Source organism: Narcine bancroftii, chromosome 3, assembly GCF_036971445.1.
Source record: "Narcine bancroftii isolate sNarBan1 chromosome 3, sNarBan1.hap1, whole genome shotgun sequence".
NCBI classification, from domain to species: Eukaryota; Metazoa; Chordata; class Chondrichthyes; order Torpediniformes; family Narcinidae; genus Narcine; species Narcine bancroftii.
This window is the reverse complement of record NC_091471.1, coordinates 65,074,683-65,096,580: the sequence shown is the minus strand read 5'-3', so window position 1 is coordinate 65,096,580 and position 21,898 is coordinate 65,074,683. Positions and strand designations below refer to the sequence as shown.

Sequence of the window (21,898 nt, the reverse complement as noted above, 5' to 3'; positions counted from 1 at the left end):
ATGCATGTGAATAAATGACTGAAGTCAAACTATTTCCCTTTATTTAGAAGGAAATGATACTGTACATAAAATCTGTGCCTGTAACAATAATTTCAAAGAGATTTCTATCAAATTTGTACGCAAGGTATATACTGTACCTTCTCATTGTGATCTTTGAATGAGATTCCAGTATTAATCAAGGTGACTTGGGGGTCTACCTGACATTAATACTACTCTTTCCCGCTGGCGTGACTCGAATGAAGACTGTTTCATGTATTTTGTAGATCTGCTGTGTATTTTTGTACCTAGATAGGCGGCAATATTAATGCAGGAGGAAACCAGAACTTCCAGGGAAAATCCACGCAGATGTGAGGAGAATATACAAACTCCTTACAGACAGCACGAGATTCCAATCCCAGTCACGATCACTGGCACTAAAAAGACATGGCACTAATCGCTATGCCAAACACACTGCCCATTCTCTACATTAAGCTTCCTCTGCCTTGTGTCTGCACGTTTCACCACTCTATCAATGTCGTGTGCAATCCATCACTGGCCTCTCTAATATACAACTCACAATACTCCCATGTTTTGTATCATCCACATACTTCGAACTTGTCAAGTCTAGATGATTAATTTACTGTCTGTAGATCACAAAAAGAATATTCAAGATTCAAGATTCTTTGACTGTTATGTCATAAAACTGAGAATGCAATATTACACAAAATATCCTTTAGCCTACCTTAAGGCAGACCAAAATTTGGCATGAGCAGAAATTGCCAAGAGCCCCTTACAGTCAGAGAAAAAGAAGCAAAAGAGAGTCCACACCACCTCCCACCCCCAACCCCCAGAGTCGCTGAATGTCCATGGATTCATCTCCAGCTTTCCCACAGTCTCTGCAGCCACACAGCCTTCAGTCCAAACTATCAACCCAAGTTCCAGACCTAAACCTCTGACGTGATCAGGAAGGCCTTGCCACCCTCTCGTATCTTGGTTCCGATACCTGCTACATCTTCAGCCAATGTCCAGCAGCTCGCAGCCAGTGTCCAGCAGCTCGCAGCCAGTGTCCAGCAGCTCGCAGCCAGTGTCCAGCAGTTTGCAGCTTGGTGTCAGTCCCTTGGCTACATTTGCCAGCAGCCCACAATTTGCATGGGCTCCTCACCTCGAGTCACCATCAGTATGTATGTTCTTCAGCCTCAGAACCCCTTGCTGGTCCGCCGCCATGGATCATGCCCTCTGTTTCTCCTTCTCAAAGGGAGGGGAGTCTCCTCATTTTCTGGTTCCCTGTGCTAATCCTCTGCTGCCATGGTCTGCAGCCCCTCGAGGTTGCTGCCAAACACAGATGTGGCCATCTTGGGCCCAGACCCCACTGTTGCAGGTTTTTAAATAAACCACTACTGGCTCCTTTAATAGGTCATTTAAAGCCTGTATGGAGCTGATGGCAATCGGACAGGGCAGTAGAACCCTATGGGGAAGCACTGTATCTCTGCTTCTCACTCTCTAGGTATCCACCCAAAGGGCAGCATTGCCATTACAGCAGCTCTGGCAGCAATTACATTTTTTTGTTTAGAGATATGGTCCTATAACTGGTTCATGCTACTTTTTATCTGCCCCCACTCTGAGAAACAGCCATTCACCATGACCCACTGCTATCCATTCTTTGGCCAATTTTGTATTCATGTTTTCAATGTCCTTTTCATGCAATGTGCTTCAGCTTTGCTGATAAGCATGTTATATGGCACCTTATCAAAAACTTGGAATTACCCAGGTGCCATTACTATCAGTAATACTATCAGTGATACCTCAGTAAAAATTCTAACAAGTCAGTTAAACATCATTTGACCTTAAATCTGTGTAAGTTTACAACAGTGGTTTTCAAACTTTTTCTTTCCACTCACGTACCACCTTAAGCAATCCCTTACTAATCACAGGGCACCTCTGGTCTAGAGATTACTTTAAGTGATATGAGAGTGGAAAGAAAAACTTTGAAAACCACTGAATAAATCCATTTTCATCAAAGTGATTATTAATCCTATCTAGTTTCTAAAAGCTTTCCCATCATTGAGATTAAATGGACTGGCCTGTAGTTTGCTTGGTTTATCCTCATTATTTTTATTGAACAAAGGTTTAACATTTGCTCAGCAGACTTCTGGCAGCCTACCCAAAGAATATTGGACTATAGTCAGTGCCCTGCAATTTCCCTCCAAACTTTGCTCAAAATTCTCAGGTGCGTCCTATCCAGGCCGAATGACATACTCAGTCAAGATCAGCCAAATGTGCAAATCCCTCCATGCTATCAGTTTTTAATGTATGTGTAGTTCAACTCCCCATTACTTCACTATTACTTTGGAAGCACTCGTGTAAAGTATTCATTCAGTGCAGGAATAGTGCCCTCAATATTCATGTTGCATCTCCTGCTTTTGTCCTCAAGATCTTCTATTTCTCTTTGTCCCATCCTTTTACCTATGCCGATAGAACACATTTGGAATCGCTTTTACACAACTTGCTAATATTTTCTCATACACTACCTTTGGCTCCCTTTTTTCCTTTTTCACTTCTCTTCCAATTATTTTTATATTGGTCTATTTAACACTGGTATTTGACATCCAATGGGTGCCATAACCAGTTTAACAATAGAGGTTGAGGGATAAATCTTGGCCAAGATACTCAAGAGAATTCCTTTGCTTTTTGTCCAAATATATTGGCCTCAGAAGACAAAGAGCATCTTTGCTTTATATCTCATCTGAAATGTTTTTTTGATTTCTTCTCATCGTGTAGCCAATGCTTGGGCAGTCCCATTTTATTTATCATCTCTACTTGCCTTGAGAAAACAGAGCTAAAAATGAACACAAAGGGCTAAATTGCCCTTTTATTTGTATATAATTCCGTGATTATGTGATGAGCACCCCGTCTCAGTTCTGCTTTTAACAATTGGATGTTGAAGTAGTGAACCGACAAGATGCTGATGTGAAAAGCTTGGCATGAGTCATGACAATGGTAGAATTGAGATAGTCATTGTTCAGCACCAATGTTATTCTGCAATTTATTACAGTGAAATTACATGGACTAGAAGGGCCTAATGGCCTGTTTCCGTGCTGTAATTGTTATGTTATGCCTTCCTTGAGTTCAATCTGATTATAAATTCACTTCCTGTTCAGTCAAACCCAATCCCAGTAAACTGCTTCTCACCCTCTCTCAATCTAGCCACCTTAACTTGTTCCATCTCCTTAGGTACGCTCCCTGTTGTTTTCTGAACTGCTATCATAACTCACACTTCACAAGATCACAAAATAAAGGAGCAGAAGTAGGCCACTTGGCCCATTGAGTCTGTTCTATGACTCTACTCTAAACTGAACTATAATCACACCTAGTTCCAATTGCCAGGTATTTCCCCATATCTCCTGATGCCCGAACTAACTGGATACTTATCAATCTCCTGCTTAAACTCTCCCAGTGATCAAGCTGTCACCACTGTATACGCAATGATTTCCACAAAACCACAACCTTCTAACTGAAGAAGTTTTTTTCTCATCTCTGTTTTAAATGGATAACTTCTAATTTTATGAGGGTGCCCTCTTGTCCTTGAACTCTCCCTCTCCCCATCACCCTCCACTACCCACCACTTGTAAACAACGAGCCATAACATCCCATTCCCTTACACATCTTTGAAGCTGATGTACATCTGAAAAGAGTTGAAATGCAGGCCAGACAGCATTCATGGAAAGAGTAACAGAGCTGATTACTTTTTCCCTTTACTGGTACAAGATCATCTATCTGAAACATTAACTCTCTTCTTTTCTGCTCAGATGCTTCCTGATTTATGAACATTGCCACTACTTTATTTCCAATTTCCAAACTCTGTGGTACTTTTGCATCCTTGAACCCGTTGTTTCCTTCTAAATTTGTGCCTGTCTTCTTACCATCTCAGGCTCCTTAATCTGGTTTCCATTAAAAAAGCCCTAACAAAAATCCCAACTCACATCATCCATGACAAAGTATCCCAGGCCCAAATTATTTCCCTTTCCAGAGATGCTGCCACATCTGAAAACTGTTTCCAGCAATTTTTTCTTTTTGTTTCAGATTTCCAACATCTGCAGTTTTTGATTTTCTATGAATAAGACCATAGCGGATGATACCTTCTCTTTCTTCTGCATTTCGCAGTTTAAATCATTATTCCTCCAAATCTGATGTACCAACTATTGCTTCATCTTGCCTGGTTCCAGTCTCATGTCCATCATCATCATGGCTTGGCTTCCAGATGAAATTTAGGAAGGATCATAGATGTGGGCATGTCCTTCGAGCCAGTACAATGGATTTTTTTTAGGTGGAGTGTGTAATGCGCATCGAAAGAACGAAAGATTTGTTGATCCAAACTAAGGCTTTTATTACCTAAAAGACTGGACCATATCACAAATAGGTCAACCAGTCCAGAATGACCTCTTCTGGCTAGGAGCCATCCTTTAAGACCTGCCAGTAGGTGTGGCTACACTCTCAGCCAATCACAGTCATCCTACACTACCATCTGTACATATACACATTGGTGATAGAATCTGTACTATCACATTCACCCCTTCTTTGAGAACTGACCCCAGGGTGGATGAAGGTTAGGGGCTGTACCGGTCAGGGGGTCTGACCATCTGGCGTAACCGCTGTGGCGCCAGGATTGGGGTCGTTGGAGTCGTGTTGCCACCAGGCCCGTAGGGTGCGGCCACTGCTTCACTCAATTCCCCAGCGGCGTTGTCGACAGTCTGGCCTGAGCTGGTGGGGTGGTGCTGGTCCCTCTGTTCAAGCACAGGACCTGGGGTAGAAGGAATAGGGGGAGGTTGGATTAAAGGTACTGCTGCACCTGATCTGGCTTGGATTAGGTCTTTTACTGAGACTGTGTCCTCCTGTCTGTCCGGGTACTCAATGTAGGCATAATGCAGGTTCGCATGGAACAGAGTCACACGGTCAACCAAGGGGTCGTTCTTAGAGTACCGGACATGACGTTGTAAAATGACTGGACCGGGAACTGTGAGCCATGCCAGTATGGTCGTACCCGACTCAAATTTCCTCGGGAAAGAGAACATCCTTTCATGGGAGGTGGCATTGGTTGCGGTGCATAGGAGGGTGCGGATGGAATGTAGGGCACTAGTGAGCATATCCTGCCAGCGAGAGGTGAGGAGACCTTTGGACCGGAGGGCAAGCGTAACAGCTTTCTAGATGGCGGCATTCTTTCTTTAGACTTGCCCATTACCACATGGGTTATAGCTGGTGGTCCTACTTGAAGCAATATCACACTCCAAAAGGTACTGCTACTGCTCTGCGCTTATAAACGAGGACCCCTGTCACTGTGGATGTAACTGGGTTACCCAAAGATGGCGAAGATGCTGTGCAGGGCCTCTATAACTGAGGAGGCAGTCATGTCCGAGCAGGGCACAGCGAACGGGAAGCGGGAGTACTCGTCGATGGCCGTAAGGATGTAGGTGTTACGGTTGGTTGACAGTAGGGGCCCCTTGAAGTCTATGCTAAGATGCACAAAGGGGTGGGTGGCTTTGATGATGTGGTTGGTCTCCGGACAGAAGAAGTGAGGCTTGCACTCAGCGCACACTGGGCAAGATCAGGTCATGGAGCGAATCTCCTCGACCATGTAGGGCAGGTTGCGAGCTTTGACAAAGTGCGTGAACGTAGTGACCCCTGGATGACAGAGCTCTTCATGTAGTTTCTGTAGCCTGTCCAGTTGCATGTTGGCACAAGTCCCCCTGGAGAGTGCATCTGGTGGGTCGTTGAGTTTACCTGGCCGATACAGTATATCATAATTAAAGGTGGAGAGCTCGATTCTCCACCTGGCGATTTTGTCATTCTTGATCTTACCTTGCTGGGTATTGCTAAACATGAAGAAGACCACGCGTTGTTCGGTCAGCAGTGTAAAGCGCCTGCCAGTGAGGTAGTGTCTCCAATGACGTACTGCCTCGACTATGGCCTGGGCCTCCTTTTCGACAGAGGACTGTTGGCTCTCAGGACTCTGGAGGGTTCTGGAGAAGAAGGCTACCGGCTGGCCAGCCTGGTTCAAAGTGGATGCCAATCCAAAGTCAGATGCATCGCTTTTGACTTGGAATGGAATGGACTCATCGATGGCGTGCAGCATTGTAGCAGCGATGTCTGATTTGATGCAGTCGATGGCTGCTCTGGCTTCAGTTGACAGGGGGAAGAAGGTGGTCTTGAGTGGCTGTGCCTTGTCGGCATAGTGTGGAACCCATTGGGCATAGTAAGAGAAAAACCCATGCAGCGTCTGAGTGTCTTCTGGGTGTGGGGGGGGCAAGTCCATGAGGGGACGCATGCAGTCAGGGTCCGGCATGAGCACCCCGTTCTCTACTACACAACCCAGAATTGTGAGCCGAGTGGTCCGGAAGACACACTTGTCGAAATTGTAGGTCAAGTGCAGCCGAGTTGCAGTCTGCAAAAATTTCTCAAGGTTGCCATCATGATCCTCCGTGTCATGGCCACAGATGGTGACATTGTCCAGATATGGGAAAGTAGCAGTCAGCCTGTTCTGGCCCACTATCTGGTCCATTTCCCACTGGAAGACTGCGACACCATTTGTGACCCCCAAAGGGTACCCTGAGGAATTGATACAGCTGCCCATTCACTTCAAAGGCCGTGAAAGGTCAGTCTTCTCGGCAGATTGGGAGCTGATGAAAGGCCGAACATAAGTCAAAGGTGGAAATTACACAGTATTGGGCGATCTGATTCACCACATCCGTGATCCGTGGAAGGGGGTATGCATCCAGGAGTGTGAAGCAGTTGATAGTCTGTCTGTAGTCAACCATCATCGTGGCTTCTCCCCATTTTTAACAACCACTACCTAGGCCCTCCATGGACTCGAGCTAGGTTCAAAAATGCCTTCATCCAGCAATCTGCGCACCTCACTTGTGATAAATTTCCTGTGTTCATAACTATATTGCCGTCTTTTGGTGGCCACAGGCTTCCAGCCAGGGGTGAGATTTGTGAAAAGTGCTAGCAGAGCAACTCAGAGGGTGGAGAGACTATACGTTAGACCCCAGGGCGTGGGGGCCGGTGGCTCGGGCTGCTACTGGCAGGAGGTTCCGGGGTGGAGTGGTTACAGACAGTGAGCGGAGTGTGAGGCCCCCAAAGTGCATGGAAATGGTTTGAAATTGGCACTGAAAATCCAGTCCCAGCAGAGCAGGGGCGCACAATTGGGGAAGGACTAATAGTTTGAAGTCTGTGAACATGATGCCTTGGACTTTTAGGGTCGCCACGCAGTACCCCTTTACCCCAGTCGAGAGGAATCTGGTCACCAATGAAGTTCTCTGTGCAGTGGGGAGAATAGTTAGTCCACAACAGTGAGCCAGGTCCAGGTGGATAAAACTGTCAGTTGACCCCGAGTCAAATAAGCAAGTGGTATAGTGTCCATGCACTTTAATCAGATCCATTGCTTTTGTGAGGGGTTGGGGGAAGTCCTGGTCAAGGGTTATTGATGCAGAGACTTGTAATGTAGACAGTGGAGACCTGTGTGACGATGTCACGCAAACAGTGGGGCCTGGAAAAACAGTGTCGGGGAGGTGGTGTTGCTGCCTGCAGCCAAAGGTAAGTGTTGGGGGACGCTGCTTGCCATTGGTGGTGGGGCGGTCAGCATGGGGGAAGTCAGCAGTGGCTGGTCCCAAGACAGCAGCGTCGGGTCCCAGGTCAGCAGTGTTGACGGGTACCAGGTCAGCAGCATCAGCGTGTCCCCGGTCGGCAGCAGCAGCAGTTCCCCGGTTGGCAACAGGTCCCTGGTCGGCAGCGGCGGGTCCCTGGTCGGTGGCAGCAGGTCCCTGGTTGGTGGCAGTGCCGGGCATTGAGGTTGGGGCTGGGGCCTGGTTGGACGTTAGGGTGAACATCTTTGTGGCGAGTGTGGGTTGTACCTTCCGCGCTCGGTATCTGCCCCGTGACGACAGGCACTGCCACGCGGTGGAGTCCTCGCTCTCATTTGACGAGAGCTCTGAGCAAGAAGTGTTTGAAATGGAGAGTGGCGGTTTGGCTTCACACGAGGCACTGTGTTAGATGGTGGCCATTTTGGAGCGACAGACTACAGCAAAGTGGCCGTTTTTAAGGCATTTCTGGCACCTGGCTTTTCCTAGGGGATATGGGGAGAAGGCAGGAAGGTGGAGTTAGGTCATAAATTAGATCAGCCATGATCGTATTAAATGACTGAGCAGGCTCGATGGGCCATTTTTGGCTTACTCCTGTTCCTACTTCCTATGTTCCTATGTTCCTATGTTGCCGGGCACTGGGACCTGCTGTGCTTGTTCTTCCTGCAGAAGTAACACTTTGGAGTTGCATCGGGCAGCGTAGTGGCAGTAGTAGGGTAGAGGGAGGGCATCCTACTCACATCAAAGTGTGGGGTCCAGCCCCGAGAGTGCACGTCCATACTTAACATCGCCGTCTCCATCGTCTCTGCGATCTGGATCACTTCCTCTAGGTTTTCTCCCCCATGCTCTAGCAGGCACTGCCTCACCTTATTTGATCGAACCCCAGCCACATAGGCATCCCGAATGAGATTGTCTGTGGTCTCCGCAGCAGTTCTGTCTGTGCAGGCACAGTCGCTGCCTATTGCCCTTAGTGCCCGAATATAAGCTTTACAGGACTCACCGGGCTGTTGCCTTCTTGTTGAAAGTTTGTACTAAGCATAGACCCTGTTCACTGGTCACACGTAGAGCCCTTTCAGCGCCTTCATGGCTGCGGCATAAGTGGTTGCATCCTGGACACTCTGGTAGACTCTCGGGGACACCATAGTCATCAATATTAATAGTCGACAGCTGTCCTCTATCACGGCAGGATCAGAGAGCTGTAAGTATGTTTCGAAGCATCTCACCCAGTGCTTAAATTCATTCGAGGCTGTAGCTGGCTGTGGGTCGATGTCGAGGCGTTCCAGCCGTAGCATACACTCCATCCCTTCAAAATGTTTTTTTTTAATTAATAAAATTGCATTGCACATCGAAAGAACCAGACTTGTTGATCCAAACCAAGGCTTTTATTAACTAAAAGACTGGAGCATATCACAAGTAGGTTGACCAGTCCAGACTGACCTGGTCTGGCTAGGAGCAATCCTTTAAGACCTGCCAGTAGGTGTGGCTACACTCTCAGCCAATCACAGTCATCCTGCACTACCATCTGTACATATGTACATATTGGTGATAGAATCTGTACTATCACAGAGTGCAGTGTGTGCAGTACTGGCCCCACCCCTTACATCCGGGGTTTATCTGCCACGGCCTAGCAAGGTAGGATGGTGACAGTCAGGTCCTTGGGTCGTAGTTGTTATATTGGAGTGTACTTTTCCTAGATGGATGGCCTGACAAGGCTAACAAGCCCCTTCTGCTCAGGTTTGAAATCAGAGTTTTCCTTCTCTTAGGCTGGCTGCCAACCAAGGCCTACCCATCCAGTTATATCACCGGACATTCAGTCATGCCATTAGGTAGCAAACTCAGTGAAAACATGGGACACTGACAAGAAGTTGTTGCTATGGATGCAGTAATGTAGGAGAGGCCATTTGCAGTGATCTGCCTCGCAAGCCATACAGCGGCCACACTGTGATCACCACACTGAGAAAAGAGAGGCAATATATTATACATGCACTTTCCCTGGGTAAGCGGGATGTCAGGCCCAGACCTCACCAGTGCCCCCCCCAATTTCTATATTAGACCTAAATATATCCAACACACCTTTGCTTTGCAGCACTCCTATAACTCCCTGGAACCCCCCCTTAACAGCAGCATGAATAAGCTCCAGATTCCACATGTATACCACAGGGAATAACTGGGGCCACTATAATTATCTTCGGCATGTAGACTGGGCCTGATATGTCCAAGTTGCTGGACATTTTTGTAAATATTTGAGTTTATTTTACTTTAAAATATTCTAAATGTGATGAATGTTGGAAATTCTATCTGAAGGGTGTCCATTCTATTAGTTATTTTATCGTCATTCAAAACTAAAATCAGAGTCTTCTCTGAGAAAGGAAATTCCTTCATTTTGAAATAGTGGTTTGAAAGCAACAAAAAAACTTTTTATCATATGGAATCAATTAAAATAGTATAAGCTGGCTTTAATTTTCACAGACCAAGGCATTACATTAAATATCAAGCAGTTAAAAGGAACTAAATTGGTATTTTTTTCCTAACCACCTCAACCACTTTTATTCACATCAATGCCCTGTACTGATCAATAGGATATTGGACTGCATTGTTCTTGTTTTATAGATGCAAGAATAGTGCTAAGAGGGTCAATTTAAAAGCCAACACCAAGCACCTAGAAAGACTTCATAAAGCTCAAACCTATTTTTCAATCGTTCCAAGAGCCATCTGAGATGGGCTTAGGTGCCTGGCATAGACCACATTAGTCTTGAAGCTCTACATGCTTTGGAGTTTACTTATGGCCGCATCAAACCTCACGCAGCCTCTGATGAATCTGTTGGCCTGAAGGTTAACCCTCAATTGCAGCAAACGTAGTTTGCTGTCATCAGTACTCATGACTTGAGCACTGGTGTGCAAGAAATTGTTGAAGCGGATAATCCAGAAGCTTGAATTGGTCTGGGGCATCAGGCATTTGCAGATCTATGTCTAGCTTGTCCAGCTTTAGCAGCTTGTCCATTGCAAAATTTTATGGTATTAAAATTAATACACTACCAATAATACCAAAGACTGGAGTTGCTGGAGAGCAGGCTTTTAATACCATAAGACTCTTAGGGGATAGAGTCACTGAGGGAAGGCAGGCCAGCCATTCATATGAACCATACACAATCCCATTAACCAAGTAACAGTATTCAGTGGTGTATCACCACACAGATAGAATTAAATCCTGATATGTGTGAAGTAATGAACTTTGGAGAGTCGAAGAGGGGTATGACATATACAATGAATAGTGGGTCCTGGGAAGTATTGGGGATAAAAGGAATCATGGTGTGCAAGTCCATTGAACACTTAAAATGGCTGCTGTGAGCTAAAGTGGTGAATTTTAATTGTAATGGATACAGTGCAATGTAAGGCCATCTGGCTCATGAAATCCCTGTCACCCAATTAATCTGAATTAGCATACAGACCCTGGACATTTTGGAGAGAACGAGGAAACTGGCACACCTGGAGAGAACCCACTCAGGTTCTTACAGACAGTGTCCAATTCAGACCCTCATCGTTGGCACTGAAATGGCGGTGCACTAACGGCTACGCTAAGCTTGCCACCTGGAGAAGAAAGAATACAGGGAACCTGCTTTCTTCAGCCAAGCCATTGAGTATAAGGGCAGGAACAAATATTTCTCGGAACACAGCTGGACTATTGTGTGCAATTCTGCTTGCTGCAAAACAGGAAAGGCATGATGACAAATGGAGCGTGTGAAGAGGAGATTTGCCAGGATCTTGCCTGGGATGGAGTGTTTCAGTTATGAGGAATGACTGGCCAGACTGACTTTCTTTCTCCAGGAGCAGAGGAGGTTGAGATGTTAGAGTAGGGCCTGATAGATATAAATAAAATTGAGGGACATAAATAGAGTAAATGGCAAGAAACTATTCCCCATGGCAGACGTTTCTAAGACCAGAGGAGGTAAGGGGGTAGAAGTGATCCAAAGAAAAATATTTTTACCTGGAGAATGGTGGCATCTGGAAAACACTCCCTGAGAAAGTGATGGAAGCAAGTGCTCACATATCATGTGAAAAGTATCTGGACAAGAGTTTGAAATAGAGTCTAGCTAGTGATGATTTATTGTATTGTTAAGTTGCTTTGGGGCAGGAGAAGCAGGATTGTCTGTCCTATGATCACATTTTTCTTGTTCAGCTGGAGAGCAGCACCCCTTCCACCCCCTTCCTCATCAACCAGAACAACTTGGAAGCACGATCAGCACAGGAGACACTCAATTACTTACCTCTCACATCCTTTGAGCGACAATAGCCTGTAATTTTGTGCCAATAATGAACTGAGGTCATAAACTCATTTCTCCCAACATTTGGCTTTGGGCAGATTAACGCCGACATTTGTTGTTTATTAAATTTTAAATTAATGATTCTTAAAGTGAAACATAAGCCACAATAGCATTTTATGATATCTGATCTGTAATGCAGGAACCAAAACTACAAAAGATGTTACCTTTTCCCCTTCACATAAGCAAAACTGTTGCAGATTTTTATGAGGTGCAGGTGAAGAAATATTATTTTTAATCTGCTTACCAGATGCCCAATTCCTCAGATAGAAAACTAAAACTGGTATGTTCTCTCTATGACCAAGGCCAACCCTTATTTAAATAATGATAGAGACTGTATTATTTTTCTACTTTTTTGCCTTCTACTACTTAGAAGACAAATAAATGAAGTTATTTGTCAAGATGAACAATTTTTTCAGCCATGTCTTCCATGATATCAGTCAGAATGAATAGGCGTCCAATTCTTCAGCTAGGTTTAGTTGCCTGCAGGTTATTGAGTCACAGTTTCATACGGCCGAACACAGGCGCTTTGCTAACATGTCCAGGCCAATCCTTTTTGCACATCTACACTAATGCCATTTGGCTTCATTCAATCCATATGTTTATTTATGAACCATCTATTTTTTGTATTTATTAGAGGCAAATCTATAGATGCTGGAGTCCAGTGCAGTACATATAAGTGCCTTAGAAACTCAGCAGCATCGATAGGAAGTAAAAAGCTGCCAATGTTTTGGGCCTGAGCCTTTCAATATTGAAATTGATATTAACATTGAGCACCTTTGCTCTGTTTCCTCCAAAAGCAAGGACCTCCCAATGGCCAAACACTTCAATTCCACACACCATTGCCACACTAACAAATCTATACTGCCTATTGTTCAGTCTTTGAATCTTGTGTCTGCTTACTGTCACGACAGTGCATCACAACCCCAAAACCTATAAACTTACTACTACTCCTTGAGATTAACATGTGATTTAAGAGTGAAGGATCTTAGCACAATTCCATCAGTTGCCAAATGGTGAGAGTTCCAGCGATGATATAAGAACAAAATATGCTTCAAATTGCCTTTTGAACTATCAGACCTTCTAACCATCAGACTTAACTTACCTTCAAAACGCATTACTGATTTTCATCTCCTGGCCCTATAGTGAGATTCAGGTGAATCAGTCTCTGCATGTTCTTCCCTTTAGCCGATTAGGTTATTAAAACTTCCTGCGATGTATGCATGGACTTTTTATTTGCATTTAGGCATTCAGTCATCTTCACCAACATAAGTTGCATTCCTTGTACAGTATAATTTTCCTGACTTTTAAAATTAATTGATGAAATGTAGTAAATTAAAATTTAAATTTCAGCCCATGAATCTATGCTATCCAATTTACACCCTATTTAACCTACACCCCTGGCATATTTCAAATGGTGGGAGGAAACCAGAGGACGCAGAGGAAACCCATGTAGACACAGGGAGAATATACAAACACCTGACAGCACGGGATTTGAACCCTGGCCTGGACCCTATCGCTGGCACTAATCACTATGCCAACTGTACTCCAGGTAATCATAAGTTCTTGATTTATGGTTCTTTATGTATCACTTGTACAGAAGAAAAATATTGCTGGGTTTGTGCACCTCCAATAAAAGGTACTTAGACATGTTTCATTAGTTCAGAATAGTTTTAAGCTAGTAAAATCACAGCAAAAAAAATGTTATTTTGGGAAATTCTCAGATTTGTTGGTCAAAATTATTTTGAAATGACCTCAGACATAAATGACTTGCAAAGTTAAAACGCTTTGGCAGTGGGCCTCTCCAGATTTCACGAAAAGCTAATTTAAGAAAGTAAGCAGGCCATTTTTATTGCGATGCTGCCAAATGTCAAAGCTTAGAAGTAATATTGTGCAACGAGTTTTGTATTTTGAACTTTTTCTACTGAATACTGGTCAGCCTCAAGCCAGAAACCAGGATTTTTCCTCAGCTACCTAGAAATAAGAGGTAACTTGTGCCTGCCTTCCCAAAAGACAGAACCTCAGTGACTGTCATTCTTTGGGAGAGAGGGCAAATTAAGCACATGATCATTTAAACATGTAACGAATGAAAGGTGTACGTTTGTTCATTTGAGTATTTCATTTAAAAATGATCTGCCGTATAGACAGGGGATATGTGAGAGGCCACAGATGCTGGCCGAAAAAGCAATCTGGATGAAGGATTCCAACCCAAAATGTCAGCCATTCTTTGCCTCCCACTGATGTTGCTCAACCCACTGAGTTCCTTCAGCAGATTGTTTTTTTTTCTCTCTAGGTAGCTAGATTCAGTCTTTCTAGAACAATTACATGAATTGCTCATCTATCACTCCTGGAAATTTTGTGTTTTTGCCAAATCCACATTAATTTGTTTAAGGTGGATATGATACTAAATATTACTTCTTTCCTTTTATTCAATTTTCATGCATAGGAATCAATCATTCTATTCATATTTTGTTCATTTTCACTATTTAATAAACAATTTTAGCTTGGTATACTTTACATATCTCGCTTCCATATTTTTCTTGGCTGATTTGTTTTTTCTGCTCTTAGACCCTGCTTCCATGATTCTCCAGATTTCAAAGTATTACAGGTAATGCTGGCCAAGTTCCCTACCTCTGAATAGTAACACATGAGAAAAGGTAAGAGTAGGAGCAACTTAATCATGAATCCTACCCTGTCATGATAAGGTACTATCCGTGCCTGCATCGCAACTTCACTCATCCTCCCTCTCATAAAACCCAATGTTACATTCCTGTAATCTACTTGGAAATCCAAAATGAAAATGAGATACAAATGTAAGGGAATTCCTCCTGAATCCCCATGGTGGTTAGGCTGAAAATACCCATGATGACTAATTTAATTGATCCTGGTTATTTATGAAGATGTGTTTCGTCATTTCCTCCATGATTACACTCAACACCAGCACTTCTCAAGGATGTGTACTATGACCCCCTACTATACTCGCTTTATGCTGTTCCAACTCCATCTTTAAATTCCCTGACACACCACACTAGATATCAAATTATGGTAAGGTACAATACAGGAAGATGATTCAAAATCTAGTGGAATGGTGCCAAGGTAACACTCTCTTTATGTCATTAAGGTGAAGGAGATGATCATGGACTTCAGGAGGGTGCAGAGACCACACCCTTGTTCACATTAATGGCAGTGAAGTTGAAACAGTAGATAGCTTCAAGTTGTTGGGAGTAAACATTTCCAGTGACCTGATCTAGACCATCCACTTTGACAAAATGGTCAAGAAAGCATACAAAATGGCCCTACTTTCTTAGAAGAGTAAGGAAGCTCAACAAGTCCCAACAAGTTCTATAGGCACACCATCAAAAGTATACTTGCTGCCTCATAGCACATCGTGGGGACCTTTCTGCTCAACATCAAAATAAAGAAGGAAGTGGTGAATGTAGTTCAAAAGATCATGCAAACTTTCCTCCTCTCCATGGACATCATCTACATCTGCATAGGAAAGGCAACCAATGTACTGAAAGACCCATCATATCCCAGACATACTCTCTTCTTCCTCCTCCCATTTGGAAAAATGTCAAGAAGTGTCAAAAGATCATGCACCGACAGACTTAAAGACAGCCACCAGGCTCCTGAACGAAGCCTATAACAGTGCTATCATTCTGCCATTACAGGATCTTTTGTTTCATTGTAACTATAAAAATGTGCTTATTCTTCTACTTACTACAGGTATGTTAGAGTTGACCTGAGAGACTGCACACTGAAGGATACTTGTTTTTTGTACCAGGTATAATGTGACAATTTAAATTAAACTGAACTTAAGCTTACTGAAGCAACTTTCAGTCTTATCCTTATGAGAATCCACAATAAATTCAATCTGTTGCATGAACTGGTAACTGACTCCAGTTGTCAATAGTTCTCTGGAGCCTAACTTGCTCCAACTTCTACTGATTCAACCTAATTTTCTCTTGCCTATTTAGCTCAAAATAACATATTCACTCGGAAAGAATAATGCAGGCATGATTTCAAAGAGGCCAGTCAAATTCATTCAATGTCTATGGTTTATTGGGGGACAAAACCTCAGTTCTCTAAATTGGCCTGATAAGCAAGAATGTGTATCTTTATTTGGTTATCAGCTGAGCCTTTGCTCAGATATTGATAGCTCAGTTCATTTAAAGTAATAAATATCAGATACCATTTACAAACAGGAGTCGGCTTTATAGCTCCTCAAGTCTACACTATAGCTTGTCTCCACCCGGTTATGTTTATATTTCTTGGCTACATTTCCCTTAGTACCATTCCCTGAGATATTAAAAAAGTTATCAGTCTCAGATTTGAAATGTACAATTTGTGTGGCTGCGGTAGCTGTTTTTATCAACTAGTCTTTCTGTGACAACAGTCCTGATTGGCCTTGCTTTAATTCTAAAGTTCCCTCCTTTGTTCTTTATCTCCCATTAAAGGAAATAATTTCCCTGTGTTTACCCTAATAATTCTTTAACCAGAGATTGGTGAATCTGGAATTCATTGCGACAGATGGGTGTGAAAGCCGAGTCATTGGGTATATTTAAAGCAGAGGTTGATGGCTTCTTGATTAGTAAGGGTGTTAAAAGTTATGGGGAGGAGGAAAGAGAATAAGGTCGAGAGGAAAAATTCCTCAGCCATGATTCAAACTCAATAGGCCAAATGGCATAATTCTATTCCTCTGTCTTATCATCTTAATTCCATCAACTATTTTAAAGATTTGATCTTTTTTCATGCTTCATTTTCTACTCTCAAAGTAGATGTCTGGTCTGTAAGCCCAGTACACATCATTTGATCATTTACACCTGAGGTCTGATGAACTTCTGCAGCACTCCCCTCAGAACCATTTGGTCTCGGTGAAGGAAGCTGCCTAAAGATTTCCATACGTGGTGTTAACAGCACCACCCATTTTGTGACACCACTAGGCTAACTCATTGTCAGTTTTATGCTTCATTGGAAATTGGCTGACCAGCTGTCAGTATTCCAGGATTTCTCAGAGTTCATGTGATGATTAGAGCAGAGGGGCGAGGTGTCTGGTATTCTCTCCGTTGAGCCTGAAATGAACTTTGTAAGATGCAGTGGGGATAACCTCATGAGTCCAATAACATTGAGTGTTGGAGATGGTAGACCGACAGCGAGCTTCAGTCTTCACACTTGTATTGTCTGCTTTGTGAACATCTGGATCACCTTCATAATGTTAACATTTGTAGACGTTGGAATGGGTCAAACAAGAGCTGGCAAGAAGCCAAGAGCTGCTAACTGCTATCTCCACCCACCTCAGCTTGCTTTATCTGGAAGAAGAGAACAGAACGAGATCCTCTAGACTTGAGAAGCATCTAACAAGGCAGAACAGACTCACCATCATATCATGACAGCTTTTGACAGATCATTAGATGTCAAAGGTGTTTTAACTGTTTTAAAAAGCCCCAGACTTTCAGAAGCATTTTGAAACTCGACAAATATCCAGTATTTATATAACGTTAAAAAAAAGTGTGTAATAACAACATCTTAAAACACTAACAAATAGCAAAATATTAAACAAAATATAATAAAATTAGATGAGTCAAGCATTTCTCTATACTTAGCTTTTTGCAAAATGGTGTTGCTATCCATCTACCAGGCAGCTGAGACCTAAGGTGGGATGCGGCAAGCAGCTACAGAAAGGGATGAAGGAAGCAAACAAAAGTTGAAGTTGGCAGCTGTTTGTAGATTAGTAATTACTGCCAAGTAGTGAAAGGACACACGGCATTAATTGATGTTCACAGCCAATTACATTCATGTGATAGATCTATTCTAAACTCAACCGCTATTTTGTGCTGCAGTAACTGAGAGCTTGCAGCTCATCTGACACTTTGACGACCTGCCACGTACCTGTGTTTATCTCAGCAGCACGCTCATTATTCAGAGAACCTTCAAACCCTGAAGATGATAGATGCTGCCTGTCTTTGCAACATGATGCTTCAATCTATGCATTGTATTGTCTTTTGTGTAAATATTTTGAAGACCTTTATACATAACAGCATTCAAAAACATTGGACCAGATCCTGGGAGTTGCCACACTACCCAACTGCCTGAACTTACAATATCCAGATGGACTTGGCATACTTTTCATATATTTGTATCCCAACTACCTCATCCCAATTTAAAATAAGGCAATAAACTCTCCATGCTGATAAAAAAAAATAGAGAATATTTTGCAACAAGGAGTATGTTTCAATCTGAATCAAACCGGCCATATAATTTCCTATTGTTATGTTTCTATCACATTTTTGTAGTGAAAGTTACTTTTGGCTGACACTTGGATGTGTAACTAAGAGTGAGCACATATTGGGCACCCAGCTAGAAGACTCAGGTCTCCCTCATAATTGAGCCTCATGCCTCATTTTGGGATATCTGCCAGTACTTGCTGTGCTTCCACGGACAGTCTGACTGTAGCCAACTATCTAATTTTAGTAGTATGACTGTAAAATTGCATTTTGGAAGTTGTCAAAGGAGAGTCATCATTTATCATTTATAACAGCTGAATGTTTGGTCAGAAAATATCATTTGCTTCCTTTGTTGTATTCATGTTCTGTCATCATTCTTTCCCAACAGATGGATTGCAAGCTTGACCGCACATTCTAGTGCTTTTTAATTAACTTTTATCTTGTTGGTTGCTTACCAACATCCAAAGTTGGTACTGACTGTCATTATGTGCAACAAACCATGCTCAGGATTCATCCAGCAAATTATGAGGTAAAGATGGGGGATGGAGTTACATCTTGAATGAACTATATATGCACACATGCACACATGTTTTTGTTTGTGTGGTCCATCTCCACCTGAAGGTTGGCAAAGTCTCTGCTGTTCTTATTGGTTTCAGAGTTAATGTCGAGGATCTCAGTATTGGCTCAGCATCAAACACCAAGGTCTGGCTCTATGGAGCAAGCTGCCAGACAGTTAAATGCTCCACTTGTTCACGCTGTTACCAAATGCCACTTCTTTCTTTCTGAGGACAAGTTGACTTCAGTGGTTCAACCTCTGACCTTTGTCTAAATATTTACTGGTGGCTTGTGAAAGCAGAAGAAATCTGGAAAATTCTCCCCCCTCACTCCCCCCACCACCCCAACCACGACCAAAAATAAAATCAATTTCAACAAGATCAAATGAGCAGTTTGAACTGTAATTGATAGATTTCTGTTGGGAAAGCTTATTAAGAGTAATGACTAAGGTGGGTGGTTAGAGGTGAGATACAAAGAAAGTGTCAGAACAGAGACATGACTGAATCCACCCGACTTATTGCTCTGGTTCCTGGGAAGGGCTGAGTACCATTAATTCACAGCAATGTGTGAAGCTGCTCATCTTCCTGCCCTTGCCTGTAGCTAACAGGTTAGTCAATCAACTCATTCACAGCCGGCCTCATGAAGCAGAGGTGACAAAGACAGATCTCCCTACATGTGGCCCAGAAGATATGCCAGAATGAAAAAGGGCAGTATCTGCCTGTAATGGGGGTGCAGCAGTAACAAGAATGGCACTTGCCTTTCTTTCCTCTCCCCAAACTCATGTGCTAACCTCCAAGGGTACCTCCCATTGCAATGGAATATACAGCTTGGGCAGTGTGGTTCAAACTGAAATTGGCAACAGGTACCAGCAACAATGCTGTGGCCTGAGATGTTTCTTTACTGGAAAGAAAGGTCAACAGCGAGCAACAGGAGACTTATTGCAAAAGAGGTAGTGCTGCACCTTTCAGCTACTCCCATCAGGAAAGAAATACAGTACAGAGCCAGAACCACCAAGCAGAGGGACAGCTTCTTCCCACAGGCAATGGGACTGCTAAATGACTGAAGAAACTGCTCACACTAGCCTTCCGAGGCTCTACTATTTATATATGCATATATCTGTGTTAGGTCTGGATGTGTGCTTGCATATTTTTTTGAATACTTTATTTAAAATTTTAAGCCACATTACATTCAAATATATTCAAATATTATCATTCATATACATAAAACAATGTAGTATATACCAAATCCCTCCTCCCCCCACTCCCTCCCATCCACCCCAATACCCCTCCCTCCAATCCTTCCTTCTCCCTACTACCCCAATCCCAAAGACAGAAGAAAGAAAGGAAGGAGATAAACCCATCAATAACATAATTAAATCCCATGGTTTAGGGTAACACTACCACAACATGCTAAAGAAAGTTCAAAGCTTTAAACCCATATAATCCAAATAAGGCTCCACATTTTCCAATAGAAAAGATAATTATCACGTAAGTTATGTTATCTTTTCCAATGGAATGCATGATCTGAATTCCATATGCCATCATTGCAAACTAAATCTCCTTTTTCCATGTAATTGCTATACAGTTTCTTGCTACAGCCAAGGCTAATCTCAAAAATGCAATTCAATACCTATTTAATCTCAATTTCAAACCCAACATTTCAACATTACCTAATAAAAATAATGTTGTACCCATCAACAATTTAATCTTAAAAATTTTGTCTTAAACCTCCTTAAGTTGCGTCCAAAAAGATTTAATAGAATCACATGACCAAGTAGAATGTAAATAAGAATATGTTTCCATATCTTTGACCGAGGACCAGAGAACGCTGTTTTGTTGCTTTGTACTTTACAATTTGATGATAATAAACTTGAACTTGAAAATTGATTTGGCAAGGCACAACCTTCTCAACAAAGCTGCCTCCATCAGAGTTAAAAGTGGATATCCCACAAGAAGTGTGGAATCCATCACATGATTACTTTGAACAAGAGTTGCCGAGTTAAAAAGGGCTTGAAAACCTCCTCTTATTCTCCAGTACTCCAGCGAATAAAGTCCTAACCCAGGGGTGTCAAACCCAAATTCACGGAGGGCCAAAATTAAAAACTTGGACTAAGTCGAGGGCCGAACTAAATATTTATTGAAAATTTTCAACAATATCTGCATGTTTTCACTTCTTTCAACATATGTAATGTTAAACTTTTTCTTATTAAAATAAATGTTTAATAATAGTTTTGGATAAACTCTTTCCAGAAGCATTAACAAATGAGAAATAAAATATTCAATAAATAATATTTCTCTATAGAGGATTTGTCAAATGTTGCTAGTGTGCTGTCGAATAGTAAAATCTGAGGGCTATTGAGAATGTGGGAGAATAACATGATTCCTGAAACAATCAAATGGATGACTGATTGTGGGCATGAACTCTAGCAGGGTTATTTGCCGTGCCCTTTTTCCATTGGTACAGATATCCTTTGATTTACACACTTTTCAAGTTTTATGCCTAATGAGCTTGTATCCAGGTGCAGGACCATTTTTAACCAGGAATATATTTATTACTGTGACATGAAACTATTGGAAGATCGTTTTATCCTGGGATTAAAGTTCATAATACTTACTCAGGCCTATGTGCGGGAGGACGGGGATTGCGGACAATCGGGATGGACAACGACAGTGCGGGGGCATCGGCTCTCGCTGCAGGGCAGCATCTCGGTGGATCAGCGGCCCCGTCACCGTGAGTCGCTGGTCGGCCTGCGGCAGGGAGGGGGAGTGGGCAACGGTCCTGGCAAGGTCAGGACCCCACTGAGTTTCTGCCGGACCCCCTTGACCTGCTGAGTTTCTCCCGGACCCCCCTTGACCTGCTGAGTTTCACTCGGATCCCCCTTTTACCTGCTGAGTTTCTCCCGGATCCCCCTTTCACCTGCTGAGTTTCTCCCGGATCCCCCTTTGACCTGCTGAGTTTCTCCCTTCTGGTGTTTTTACGAGAACCACAAACTTTCGCTCATACATTGATGAGGGGGATCAAGGGCCAAACATTGTCAGGTACCTCTCTGCTGGATAAAGGCTACGGTTTAACCCGCTGAGTTTCTCCAGTGTTGGGTTTTCACGAGGTAGAGTCAAAGGGCCGAAGGGCCTGTTTCTGATCTGTAATGTTCTACGGACCCTGCTCTTTTTTCCGTGCCGGTGTCCCAGGA

General features: G+C 43.0%; 1 long non-coding RNA gene across 3 annotated transcripts in view; it reads left to right on the top strand.

Annotated features, from left to right (window-relative positions):
* Nucleotides 1-15,753, top strand: part of LOC138756129 (uncharacterized) — a 71,516-nt gene extending 55,763 nt beyond the window's left edge. For all 3 annotated transcript variants that reach the window (XR_011352779.1, XR_011352780.1, XR_011352778.1), the window contains 2 exons: nt 14,498-14,537; nt 15,051-15,753. This is a non-coding gene — a long non-coding RNA (uncharacterized lncRNA). The remainder of the gene's footprint in view (nt 1-14,497; nt 14,538-15,050) is intronic.
* Nucleotides 15,754-21,898: the final 6,145 nt, after the last annotated feature.